This window comes from Pongo pygmaeus, chromosome 23 (assembly GCF_028885625.2).
Source record: "Pongo pygmaeus isolate AG05252 chromosome 23, NHGRI_mPonPyg2-v2.0_pri, whole genome shotgun sequence".
Classification (NCBI taxonomy): Eukaryota; Metazoa; Chordata; class Mammalia; order Primates; family Hominidae; genus Pongo; species Pongo pygmaeus.
In genome coordinates this window covers 37,491,300-37,504,161 of record NC_085931.1, presented here as the reverse complement: position 1 = coordinate 37,504,161, position 12,862 = coordinate 37,491,300, and the positions used below count along the sequence as shown (strand labels likewise).

The window sequence follows — 12,862 nt, the reverse complement described above, 5'->3', positions numbered from 1 at the left end:
GCTTTAACCCAGGAGGTAGAGGCTGCAGTGAACCGCGATTGCTCCACTGCATTCCAGCCTGGGTGACAGAGTGGATCCATGTATATATATATATATATATATAGATATATATATATATGGATATATACGGATCCATATATATATATATATGGATATATACGGATCCATATATATATGGATTAAATGAGAAAAGATCCAAGGAAGGTATATGTAAACTGCCTTCCAAGGAAGGTATATGTAAATGGCCATATGTAAATGGCCATCTGCATTACTATTACTGTGAGAAAACTGGCCAGTGACTGATAAATCATCTCTGTTCAGTTTATTCCGGTTGCTTTCACAGTCTGTAGGCAAATGATTGCGTTCACTTTTAGGAGAGTGGCATAGTGTAGTAGTGACAAACACATGTTTCAGAGTCAAAGTAGATATGGGTTGACATCCTGACTCCACAGCTAATTTGCTGTGTGGCCCTGGGCTCATCACTTCACCTCTCTGAGCCTGTTTCCCACCTGCAGTGCCTAATTCCCTGCCTTATCACGGAGTCTCCATGAGGCAGTGCTCAGCAAGAACCTTGGTAAACGCTAACAAAGTGGTAGTTGGGGTTAGTTACTACTCATCATCTCCTCCACACCTTTGAGTATACAATAGCTCAGCACCCGCCTCCCTTGCATGGCTCATCTGGTAGCTTCCAGAGGGGCCCACCTGGCACCACAAGGGATAAGGGGACACCTGCCTCATCTGATCTGATCAGAGTGGGATGGGATAGGGAGACAGATGTCACTCTCAGCCAGACTTCGCCTCTGCTCTTGAGAATCTCTGGCTATTGTTCCTCGGAGCTCAAGCTGACAGATGAGTCAGGCCTCAGATACAAGGGAAGGGATCCTCTTGAAACAAAGGACTGGCCTACAAGTTATTCACCAGCCCATTGAATCTGCACAATGGACCCAATGCCCCAGAAACACGCTGCTCAAACAGGCTAATAATCACCCAGGAGACGAACCAGCAGCCTCAACAGAAATAAAAGCAAATCACTAAGTATCCATACAAGACTCAGGTGCTACGTAAGTGAACTCAGCTGACACCCAGTGGGTGCACGATAGCATTCACTAGCTTTATTAAGCACCTACAAGGCATCGAACATGCACTGGTTCATAGCCTCACGGCCGCTTTTTAAAACTGGGATTGTGATTGCCGGTTTTAAATGATGAAGGATTTTAAAAGATGAAGTTTTAAAAGATGCCGGTTTTAAAAGATGAGGAAACTGAGGTTTTTTGTATTTTTTAAATACAAAATTCCTCATTTGTATTTTTTAAATACGAAAATTCCTCATTTAAAAGATGAGGAAACTGAGGTTCAGAAAAGGGAGATTACTCCCTGACTGAAGTGGACACAGGTAGAGAGAAGGATTTGCACACGGACCTGCACTCAGCTGCTTCTCTTTCCACCACTCTGCACTGCCTTGATGAAGAAGTAAATTCAAAGAGTGTAATCCTGCCCTAGGAAGAAGCATGGATCACAGCCAGAGAAAGGACCTTAAAATGAAGATGCAGAAGAAAAGAAAAATTGGAAACAACTAGCAGGACCAACAATAGGGAACTGATGAAGTAGACCATGTTTATCTCCTCCATGAAACACTGAAATCTCTCATAATGATTTCTGCAAAGGTCATAATAACATGGAGAAACACATCTGATATAACTTCTCAAAAGCAGTATACATATAATGCAATTTCTTCTCTTCTTCTTTTTTTTTTTTTTTTTTTGAGACAGTCTCCATCACCCAGGCTAGAGTACAGTGGCGTAATCTCTGCTTATTGCAACCTCCACCTCCTGGGTTCAACTGATCCTCCTGCCTCAGCCTCCAGAGTAGCTGGGCTATAGGCACATGCCACCATGCACAGGTAATTTTTGTATTTTTAGTAAGACAGGGTTTCACCATGTTGACCAGGCTGGTCTCCAACTCCTGACCTCAGGTGATCCACCCATCTCAGCTTCCCAAAGTGCTAGGATTACAGGCGTGAGCCACCGTGCCCAGCCAATGTCAATAATAGAAAATATACCAGAGAGAAATACATGAAAATGAAGTTTTCAGGCCAGGTGTGGGGGCTCACGCCTGTAATCCCAGCATTTTGGGAGGCTGAGGCGGGCAGATCACTTGAGGTGAGGAGTTTGAGACCAGCCTGGCCAACATGCCAAAACCCCGGCTCTACAAAAAATCCAGAAATTAGCTGGGCATGGTGGCACATGCCTGTGGTCCCAGCTACTTGGACCCAGGAGGTGGAGGTTACAGTGAGCCAAGATCACACCACTGCACTCCAGCCTGAGCAAAAAGTAAGGCTCTGTTTCAAAAAAAAAAAAAGAAAGAAAGAAAAAGAAAGAAAAAGAAAAAAAGAAGAAAATGGAGTTTTCTTCTTTTTTTTGTCTTTTCTAAATCCTCTACAATTATCATGCATCTTATTAAACTTATTGAATTTATCTTTTAAAATCGGCAAAAATTATAAAACTTCTCATTTATCTTTACTTATTTATTTTAGAGATGGAGTCTCACCATGTTGCCCAGGCTTGGCTTGAACTCCTGGGTTCAAGCCATCCTCCTGCCCCAGCCTCCCAAAGTGCTGGAATTGCAGGTGTTAGCCACCGTGCCCAGCCCAAAATTCTCATTTTTAATGCAAGCATAGAGAGTTATTCTTCTAAAGCTGGCGGTAAGGGGTTATGGTTGTTTTGGGGGACTCTGAAGACTTCACCACTCTCCCCTGTTAAGGAGTGGGATTAAGGCTTAAAATGAGTAGATTTCAGAACAGTTCTCAATGGCAAGGGTCACTAAATAGTAAAATAGGCGGGCATGGGGGACATGGAAGGTGTTTACATAAAATGCTTTCAACATGAAATTAACCAAACTTAGAGCGGGATCAATTCAATGCCACACAAAGCTAGGAGCTGGCAAAGTGTCCGGAAATGGCTTGCCCAGGCTGCTGGATGATTCTGCCTAGAAGGGTGAGGGGCGAGGTGGGGGCACTCTTCCCTCAACCAAGGATCTGCCCACCTGCAGGATGAGGATGAGGAGGTCTGAGTAAATACCAGATACCCAGCCCCACCCCAAACCTGCTGACTCATCCTCCTTGCCACGTGGCTCAGACATCTGCTTACTGGAAGCAACGCCCCTAAAGTCTGAGAACCACTGTCCTCAGGTTTCCCTGTCTGTCAAGTGGAATTACTCATCCCTGCCCTGCGTCTACCCCCGCCTCCCTCCCTGGGCCATCGCGGGGCTCCCAGATGCTCCCAAATGGGATTGCGCTTTGCAAAGCACTGAGTCCAGAGCAAGTGTTTTGCTTAGAGCCGTGCTCAGTCCCAGCCTGGCCCCGAGAAAAAACAAAGCCGTTCCCTCAAGTTCTCTCGCAGTCCTCCCTCTCATACTTCCTCCCCTCCCGCCGCAGCAGGTGGGGGCGTTTTCCCCGCGGCGGCACTGCAGTGGGGTGTGCGCGCCAGCAATCCCAGGCGCCGGGCAGCCTCGGATCCGGAGCCTGGGATTAGGGTGGGGAATCCAGGGCGCGCCCCCCGAGCCTCCTCCTGCACAATCCCAGAAACAATTTCTCTACCCCAGGGCCCTCCGCTGGAAGAGGGGAAAGGTCTGGCCCCTTTCTTCCCAAATTCCCAGCCTCTCCAGGGAGTGTCCTGGAGCCGAGGAGAGGTGGAGAATAGAGCTGGTGGGTTCCGGGATCTCCCCAGACCCTTTAGGAGATGCAACATGGGCTTTAGAGTCCTACATATCTGGATTCATAATCACTGGCTGTGTGACCTTGGAGGTGTCGATAACCCTCTCTGAATCTCCATTTCTTCATCTTTAAAATGGGGTTGTTTCTTACCACCTCGTGGGACTGTTGTGATAACGCTTGCAAAGCACCAAGCACGTCCCTGCGTAGAGTAACCTCTCCATAAACTGATGTCACTGTTGTTTTCAACGAGGGTGAGTTACCTACCAGCCCTCTCCATCCTTTTGGAGCCAAATTTGACGCCGGACATCTGGGATTTGAGTTCCAGAAGTGAAGGAATGGCAGGCTCGTGGGCGGCGGGGGGGGGGGGGGAGGGTTGGGGCGGGGGCGGGCTGAGTATGAGGGAAGGGGAGCTCAAGGACCCTGCCCCGCCACCCCACCCCCACCTCCAGTTCCGAGACCCTTTGGGCTCTGCCCATGGCTTGGCCAGTTAATTGCTAACCTGGTGGGCCGAGAAGGTCCGCGGGTCCACCTCCCAAATTGTGTCTCGTGTCGTCGGAAGGAAAGGGTCTTTGTTCCCCCTCATAATCATGATTGCAAGATCCCCATTCGCACTGGACTCCCAAAGCATCCTCCCCTTGCCTGACCTCATCCCCCATCCCAGCCAGAGTCTTGGCTGTGTTTGAGAATTACAGGCTGCAAAGCCTCTTCATCCATCCAATGCGGGACACTTCAGGCGGCGTTTGCATCCCTGAACCCAGCCCTGGGACTCTGGGACCTACCCTCGACCCCAGCCTTGGGGAATTAGGCTGTTCCCCGTTCGGGGACGAGGACACTTGGGAAGGAAGGCTGCTAGGATGGGGCGACGTCTTACCTTGGGTCCGCGGTCCTGCGGCGCGAGTGCAGAGGGCTCTTTGTGCCCCGGCTCACAGCGCAGAACTGGGGGAGCCCCTGCAAGCGCCTCCCATCTCAAACTCCTCCCCGCACTCGTCCGCAGCCTCCCTCCCTCTGGTCCCGCGAGCGCAGCCGGCGTCGTCTTTGTAGCTGCTGCAGCGCCCATGAAATTTTAATGCGGGAGCGGCTGGCGGGCGGAGGCGCCCCACCCCCGGCCCTCGCCTCTACCCTCCTCCCGCCTCCTTGCGCCCCTACAACCCCACACCCAACCCCTCCTTACCCGCGCCTCCTTAGCGCGCCAGAGTCCCGGCCAGGAAAGCGGGGTGCAACCGGTCTTGGAGGGAGCACTCCGCCTCCCCCGCCGCACAAAGGGGCTAGCTGGCCGGCGCGCTCAGCCTCCCGCATCCCCACCCGCGGCGCTGTCATGGCAACGCTTGCCCGGCCACATTCGGCCGCAGAGAGCTCAGGGCTGGAGAGGCGCGGGGGCGGCGCGCGACCGCGGACCAGGGGCGCAGAAGCCTGAACCCTGGAGTAAGAGGACAGAAGACGCTTGTCCTGGAATAGTCCAAGGGCTTAACCAGCAAGACCTCGGGTGTATGCCTGTTTATGCACATGGTTATGGTGGAGTCCAGATTTGAACCCGTAACTGTTAACTTCATGCGTGTAAAGCATTTGGCCTAACAACATTTATAGGTTTAATCTTTAATTTTTTATTATTATTTATTCTTATTATTTTAGAGATGGGACCTCACTCTGTCACCCCGGCTGAAGTGCAGCGGCACAATCATAGCTCACCACATCCCCCAACTCCTGGGTTCAAGCAGTCCTCCTGCCCCCGCCTCAGCTTTCGGAGTAGCTGGGACTACAGGCGCGAGCCACCGCACCCGACTTAGTCTTTTATTTAACTGCCCTCTTCTTAGTACCTACTATTTCCTAGAGTAGGGATGCTAGGAAGTGGTCCTGAAGTAATGGTTCTAGAGCTGCAGCATCCACATTGCTTGAGAACGTGTTAGAAATCCAATTCAGGGCCGGGCACGGCGGCTCACCCCTGTAATCCCAGCACTTTGGGAGGCCGAGGCGGGCGGATTACCTGAGGTCAGGAGTTCAAGACCAGCCTGGCCAACATGGTGAAACCCCATCTCTGCTAAAAAATTAGCCGGGTGTGGTGGCGGGTGCCTGTAATCGCAGCTACTCGTGAGGCTGAGGCACTAGAATCGCTTGAACTCGGGAGGCGGAGGTTGCAGTGAGCCAAGGTCGCGCCACTGCACTTTAGCCCGGGTGACAAGAGCCAGACTCCGTCTCAAAAAAAAAAAAAAGAAAAGAAAAGAGGCCGGGCATGGTGGCTGGCTCACACCTGTAACCCCAGCACTTTGGGAGGCCGAGGCAGACAGATCACCTGAAGTCAGGAGTTCAAGACCAGCCTGACCAACATGGAGAAACCCGGTCTCTACTAAAACTACAAAATTAGCCAGGCGTGGTGGCACATGCCTGTAATCCCAGCTACTCCGGAGGGTGATGCAGGAGAATCGCTTGAACCTGGGAGGTGGAGGTTGCGGTGAGTCAAGATCATACCATTGCACTCCAGCCTGGGCAACAAGAGCGAAACTCCATCTCAAAAAAAAAGAAAAGAAAAAAGAAAGAAAAGAAAAGAAAAATACAATTCAGGTTGGGTGTGGTGGCTCACTCCTGCCTGTAACCCCAGAACTTTGGGAAGCCTGGGGGACAGGCTTGCTTGAGCCCAGAAATTCCAGACCCGCCTGGGCAACAAAGTGAAACCTTATTTCCACAAAAAATACAAAAAAATTAGCCAGGCCTCGCGGTGTGTGCCTGTAGTCCCAGCTGCAGTGAGCCCTGGGGAAAGAAAGGAAGGCCCAGACATCTATGTTTCAGCAAGCCCACCAAGGAATTCTGATGCACACTCAAGCTGGAGAACCACTGTGCTAGGACATTCCAGCGACATTCAGAACTAGACTATTCTGGGTTTACATTTCAGTTCTGCCCATTCCTCTGACCAGATGTGACCTTAGGCAAGCTCCACACCCTTCTTCAGTTATTTGTCCATAAAGTAGAGATAATAATGGAATCCACATCATCAGGCTAAATGAAGGAAGTGTGCTTAGCACCGTTCCTGGCACCTAGTAAGGGCTCACGACATATTTATATTATTAAACTACAACATCTCTTTCGTCACATTTCTGTGAATATTGTTTATCATCTTCATTGCTCACATACAGAGGCTCAGAGAGGCAATAAAAGCTGCCCACAGACACTGTAAGGGACTCAAGTAGATTTAAGCCTGTCCTTTTAGATTCCAACTTCCCCAGCTTTCTCTGGACTACACATCTGTTGCTGGTACCAGCCCTGGTCTTCAGAAAATACAAACCCAATTCAACAAACCTATAAAGCATTTCCAATGTGCCCAGCCCAAGACCACTGCAGGAAGCTTGAAAGTCCCAAGGAGGCTTTAGACACAGCCTCCTACCCTGGCAGAGCTAACAGTCCTGCCAGGGTGGTAAGACCCATGTGAAAGAGTTAGAGAAAAGGCAAGGCAGTGTGTAGTCACAGCATTGCCCAGAGTACACAGCCCACTATCAGGGTGGGACCAATGTAATCACAAAAGTCCTTTTTTAAAAATGTTTTGGCCGGGTGCGGTGGCTCACACCTGTAATCCCAGCACTTTGGGAGGCCAAGGCGGGCGAATCACGAGGTCAGGAGATCGAGACCATCCTGGCTAACACGGTGAAACCCCGTCTCTACTAAAAAATACAAAAAATTAGCCGGGCATGGTGGCGGGCGCCTGTAGTCCCAGCTACTTGGGAGGCTGAGGCAGGAGAATGGCGTGAACCCAGGAGGCGGAGCTTGCAGTGAGCCGAGATCGCGCCACTCACTCCAGCCTGGGCGACAGAGTAAGACTCTGTCTCAAAAAAAAAATTTAAAAATAAATAAATAAATAAATGTTTTGAGACAAGATCTTGCCCTGTTGCCCAGACTGGAGTGCAGTGACAAGGATCATAGCTCACTGCAGCCTTGAACTCTTAGGCTCAACGGATCCTCCTGCCTGAGCTTTTGTCATCACACAGGTCTACGACTTCCCCCTGAGTCACCAGTATGGTCTCCCTAGACACAAACAAAAAGGGAAATATAATTTGGCGTGACACATTCTAACTGAATACAGGGGATCCATAGAGTTCACCACTTCCTTTCTTAAGTATTCCCAAGCCACCCGTTTTATAATCCATTCCCAAATTCTCCTGAGTGTCAGTCTATCGTTTCCAATATCTACTCAGAAAAAAATGAAGCCACCTGTTCACCCCAAACTTTCACACTTCATCCTATTCCCTGGGGCTTCTTAAGGATGAGCAATAGTGAATCTACGATCCTATCTCCAAGCATCTTTGGTTCTAGAGATATTATAATCAAACCTAAGTTTGGCTGCTCACTGCTTGAAAGCCAGACATCAGAGATAAGGGTTGATGGAAGGAAAATCGGGTTTACTTAAAGAGCTAGCAAAACCAAGAAGTTAATGGACTATTTATTGTTCTAAAGTACCATATTAAGTCATATTAAGTCACTACAAATTTTATGCAGTTTTTATGCTAAAGTCAAGTGGAAGAGGCTAAGCGTGGTGGCTCATGCCTGTAATCCCAACACTTTGGGAGGCTGAGGTGGGCGGATCACCTGAGGTCAAGAGTTCGAGACCAGTCTGGCCAACATGGTGAAACTCTGTCTCTACTAAAAATACAAAGATTAGCCAGGCATGGTGGTGTGCCCCTGTAATCCCAGCTACTCAGGAGGCTGAGGCAGGAGAATCACTTGAACCTGGGAGGCAGAGGTTGCAGTGACCTGAGATCACACCACTACACTCCAACCTGGGTGACAGAGCAAAGGGGAAGAGAAGGGGGATTGAATTGGGATCAACAGATGACTAATTACCACTGACACCTGGGCACCAGTAAGGGTCCAAGAAGGTTGAGAACTTCTTTGTCCTTGGTCAGGTCACAATGCTTTTATAAATCTTTAACAAAACACAGATTATTTACATACTTCTCCTTTAATCCCAGAGTTAGTTTTTAAAAACTACGTGATTGCTTTTTTCTGCATATTATCTCAGTGCTCTAAAATTATCCTAGCCTACGTACAGGAATGGGAAAAGGCCCCTTAAACAAAAATTGAGTTAGTTATGTTAGTTCTTTTGCTGTTTCGCTGTTACAAAATCTTTTCAAGGCAAGCAGTGGGGAGATGGCGGAGGGGAGCAAAAGGGGTGACCATTAGAGGATACTGTGGCTCACTGCACATAGACTGTAACTCAGATGGACTCAGGACAAGCCGTGAACTGAGTAACGCAAGGAGGGAGTGGACCCTCACGTTCAGCAGACGCCAATACTGGTGTGGGCCTCCTCTGCTCCCAGTTCTCTAACATGGTACATTTCAGTATCATGGGGCAGACCAGACTAGCCCTTCTGGGGGATTCAGCTGGTCCTTTGCTCTCCTTTTGCCCATCTGTTGAGTGCCTTTGTGGTGAGCAAAGTCTTCCCTAGCATCTTCCATTTCCCTACGGAGGGTTGGACATCCTTTGCAGTTCATGCCTGGTTTGAGAAGTAGAGCTGGCATCCTTCTCTCCTCCCCATCAATGTAACTGTGACCCTCACCTTATCCTGTGGGTAGACTTAGGACATATTCTAGGAAGAGCATGCCCCGAGATGGTAAACATCATCCTCACCACAACTGGCCAAGAGTTCTCACCTTCCAGGAAACATGTGTAGGGCTAACTTGGACCCCAGGAGCCCATGAGCAGATAAGAGTACCCCGAAGAGACACGTCAGTATTCCTGCTCTGCATGATACCAGTCTGAAACCCCAGATTTCCAGGAGAATTCTGACCCTGGCAACATATCAAGGAAAGGGGAGCCTGAGCCTCTCTTCTCTTTAGTCCTAGAACAGCCCTTGGAGAAACAAGAGTGGCTCTGGAGGCCAGGGTTCCCATTGCAATTCTGTTATCAGCCCACTGGATGCCTCTTTAAAAAAAGAGAGAGAGGGCCAGGCGCAGTGACTCATGCCTGTAATCCCAGCACTTTGGGAGGCTGAGGCGGGCAGATCACAAGGTCAGGAGTTTGAGACCAGCCTGACCAACATGGTGAAATCCCCGTCTCTACTAAAAATACAAAAATTAGCCGGTCGTGGTGGCGGCGCCTGTAATCCCAGCTACTCAGGAGGCTGAGGCAGGAGAATTGCTTGAACCTGGGAGTTGGAGGTTGCAGTGAGGTGAGATCACCCCACTGCACTCCAGCCTGGGTGACAGAGTGAGACTCCGTCTCAAAAAATAAATAAATGAATGAACAAATAAAGAGAGAGAGAGATAGGAAATTCACATAATCTAAGGTCGGGCACAGTGCCTCACACCTGTAATTCCAGCGCTTTGGCAGGTTGAGATGGGAAGATCGCTTGAGTCCAGGAACTCAAGACCAGCCTGGGCAACATAATGAGATCGACCCCCGGCTCCACCGCATCTCTACAGAGACCTTTTAAATATTAGCCAGGCATGGTAGTGTGTGCCTGTGGTCCCAGCTACATGGACAGCTGAGAGAAGAGAATCACTTGAGCCTAGGCGTTAGAGGCTACAGTGAGCTCTGATTGCACCACTGCACTCCAGCATGGGCAACAGCAAAACTCTGTCTCAAAAAGAGAAAGAAACAAACAGAAAAGAAAGGGAAGTCGCATCCTCTAAAACTAACCATTTAAAGCGTATGATTCAGTGGCACTGAGTACATTCACAATGTTATGCTGCCACCAGGTCTAGCTAGTTCCAAGACATTTTCATCACCCCCAAAATAACACCCCACACCCTTAAGCGGTTACTTCCCAGTTTCCCCTCCAGCCCATTGTCATATGTGACCTTTTGTGCTGGCTTCTTTCACTCGGCATAATGTTTTTGAGATTCATCCACAATGTAGCATGGCTCAGCACTTTATTCCTTTTATGACCGAATAATATTCCATTGTATGAACAGAACACAATTTATTCATCCATTCATCCATTGATGGACATATGGTTTGTTTCCACCCTTTGGCTAATGTGAATAGCGCTGCTATGAACATGCATGTGCAAGTATTTGTTTGAATCCTTCTTTTCCATTCTTTTGGGTATGTACCTCTCTGTTCCACGTTTCCTTTTCTATTCCCCCACCTTGACTTGTCAGAGGGATTATGAGGTCAGTAGCAAGGTGGGCTTCCTCACATACACCCTCCCATGTTCCCAGCTCCACTTCTCTGCCGGGCCACACCTGTAGCCCTTAGAGGAAGGGCTCTGGGAAAGGCCAAATTTTGTCTTCCCTCCAGCCATGTTACGATGGAGACTGGGGCATCAGGGGATCAGGGGATCTCTTTTCTGACGGCTGTTCCCTGAGCAAACAGCTCCTGGTTTTACCCGGATAGAAAATCTCATTTGACTCATCAAAGTGGCCATCCTTACCTGTGGTGAGCGTTGGGGCTCCCTGAGTTCAGCAGTGAGTGTTTGTAGAGCAGAGAAGAGGAGACCTGCATTTGGTATGGCCCAGAAAGAATGTGCCTTTCAACAATTCCCTGAAACTACAAAATTATTACCCTGCCACCCTCTCTCCAGCCCTGTAATCACCGTCAGATGCAATGAACTTGACCCCTTGCCCACTTACTTGCCAGAAGACTTTCCAAGTGCTTTACCCACACTCTGTCTTAGCACCCTCTAAGGAAGTATCGGTGTCATCTCCAACTGGTAAGGAAAGCGAGGCTTAGAGAGGGAAAGTGACTTATCCAAGGTCAGCCAGCTAGAATGTAGAAAACCTGAGATTGAAACCCAGTACTGTCTGATTCCAGAAGCTGCCCTCAGCCTCTCTGAAAACCCGTCTGCATCATCCTGAATCCTTTTTTCCCCTAGGAAGGGATGCACCACCCCTTAGCCAGCTGAACAATGACCCCACTGCCATGCTTGGGTCACTCCAGGGTCTGTTCATCTGGGCATGGGCTCAGGATCAATGCCATGGTCAACTAGAGCTCAGTGGTCTCCAAAATCTTATCTCTGTCATGCCCCCAGTGGCACCTAAATGTGTGAAGATCAGCAGTCTCTCTAGATAAAGGATAAATGGGGAATATAAGCCTGGATCACCCCAGATACAGATCCTGAGACACGAATTCAAATGCAAGTTGTTTATTTAGGAGGTATTGGTACCAGGAAGCCTTGGTAAGGGAGCAGGTTAGGGAGACAGGGAAGAGGAGAAATCTGGAATAAGTACATTAAAGAGGATACTTGTCAGCAAGGACAGTCGTAACAAAATATGATAGACTGAAGTGTCTTAACAAACAACTTAAGGAGGCTGGAAGTCCAAGACCAAGGTAAAAGCAGGGTCAACTTCTCCTGCGGCCTCTCTCCTCGATTCATAGATGGCAGCTTCTCACTGTGTCTTCATGTGGTCTTTTCTCTGTGCACACACCACCCGGGTGTCTCTCCCTCTTCTCATAAGGACATCGGTCCTGTCAGATTAGGGTCTCACCCTTTCTACCTCATTCTACCTTAATTACCTCTTTAGAGACCCTATCTTCCAATGTAGTCACATTGGGGTTTAAGGATTCAACATAAGAATTTGAGTGGAGAGAGAACAATTTACTCCATAGCTATGAGTAAGTTGTTAGCGACTAGAACTCAGTCCTGCTGAGGTCTTCTGGGAGACTGTCGGACACACCCAACATGTCCTACCCCAGGTCGAGGATGTCGTGGAACTCCTCCACCCACTTTTTTTTTTTTTTTTTTTTTTGAGACGGAGTCTCGCTCTGTTGCCAGGCTGGAATGCAGTGGTGTGATCTCAGCTCACTGCACGCTCCGCCTCCCAGGTTCAAGCAATTCTGCTGCCTCAGCCTCCCAAGTAGCTGGGACTACAGGCACATGCCACCACACCCAGCTAATTTTTGTATTTTTAGTAGAGACGGAGTTTCACCATGTTGGCCAGGATGGTCTCAATCTCTTAACCTCGTGACCCACCCGCCTCAGTGTCCCAAAGTGCTGGGATTACAGGCGTGAGCTACCGCGCCCTGCCCTCCACCCGCTTTTATCTCTTGTGGTTGAAGGATGATCCCTGGACATCAGCTTCTTGCCTCCTCCAGCCTGACCCTTGCACAGACCAAGCATGTGCCCTCATCCAATTGACACAACAGCCCCCATGAGCTGGGCACTGTTGTCTGCATTGGGTACACAAGGAAACAGGCTTTGAGAGGTGATGGACAGCACCCGGGGC

At 49.2% G+C, this 12,862-nt stretch overlaps 1 long non-coding RNA gene across 4 annotated transcripts in view; it reads right to left on the bottom strand.

Moving 5' to 3' along the window:
* LOC129023251 (uncharacterized) overlaps positions 1-4,750 on the bottom strand; it is a 45,242-nt gene extending 40,492 nt beyond the window's left edge. For 2 of the 4 annotated variants that reach the window (XR_010125951.1, XR_008496735.2), the window contains exon 1: positions 4,584-4,750. This is a non-coding gene — a long non-coding RNA (uncharacterized LOC129023251). The remainder of the gene's footprint in view (positions 1-4,583) is intronic. The other 2 variants (XR_008496736.2, XR_008496734.2) reach the window with 2 other exon arrangements.
* Positions 4,751-12,862: the final 8,112 nt, after the last annotated feature.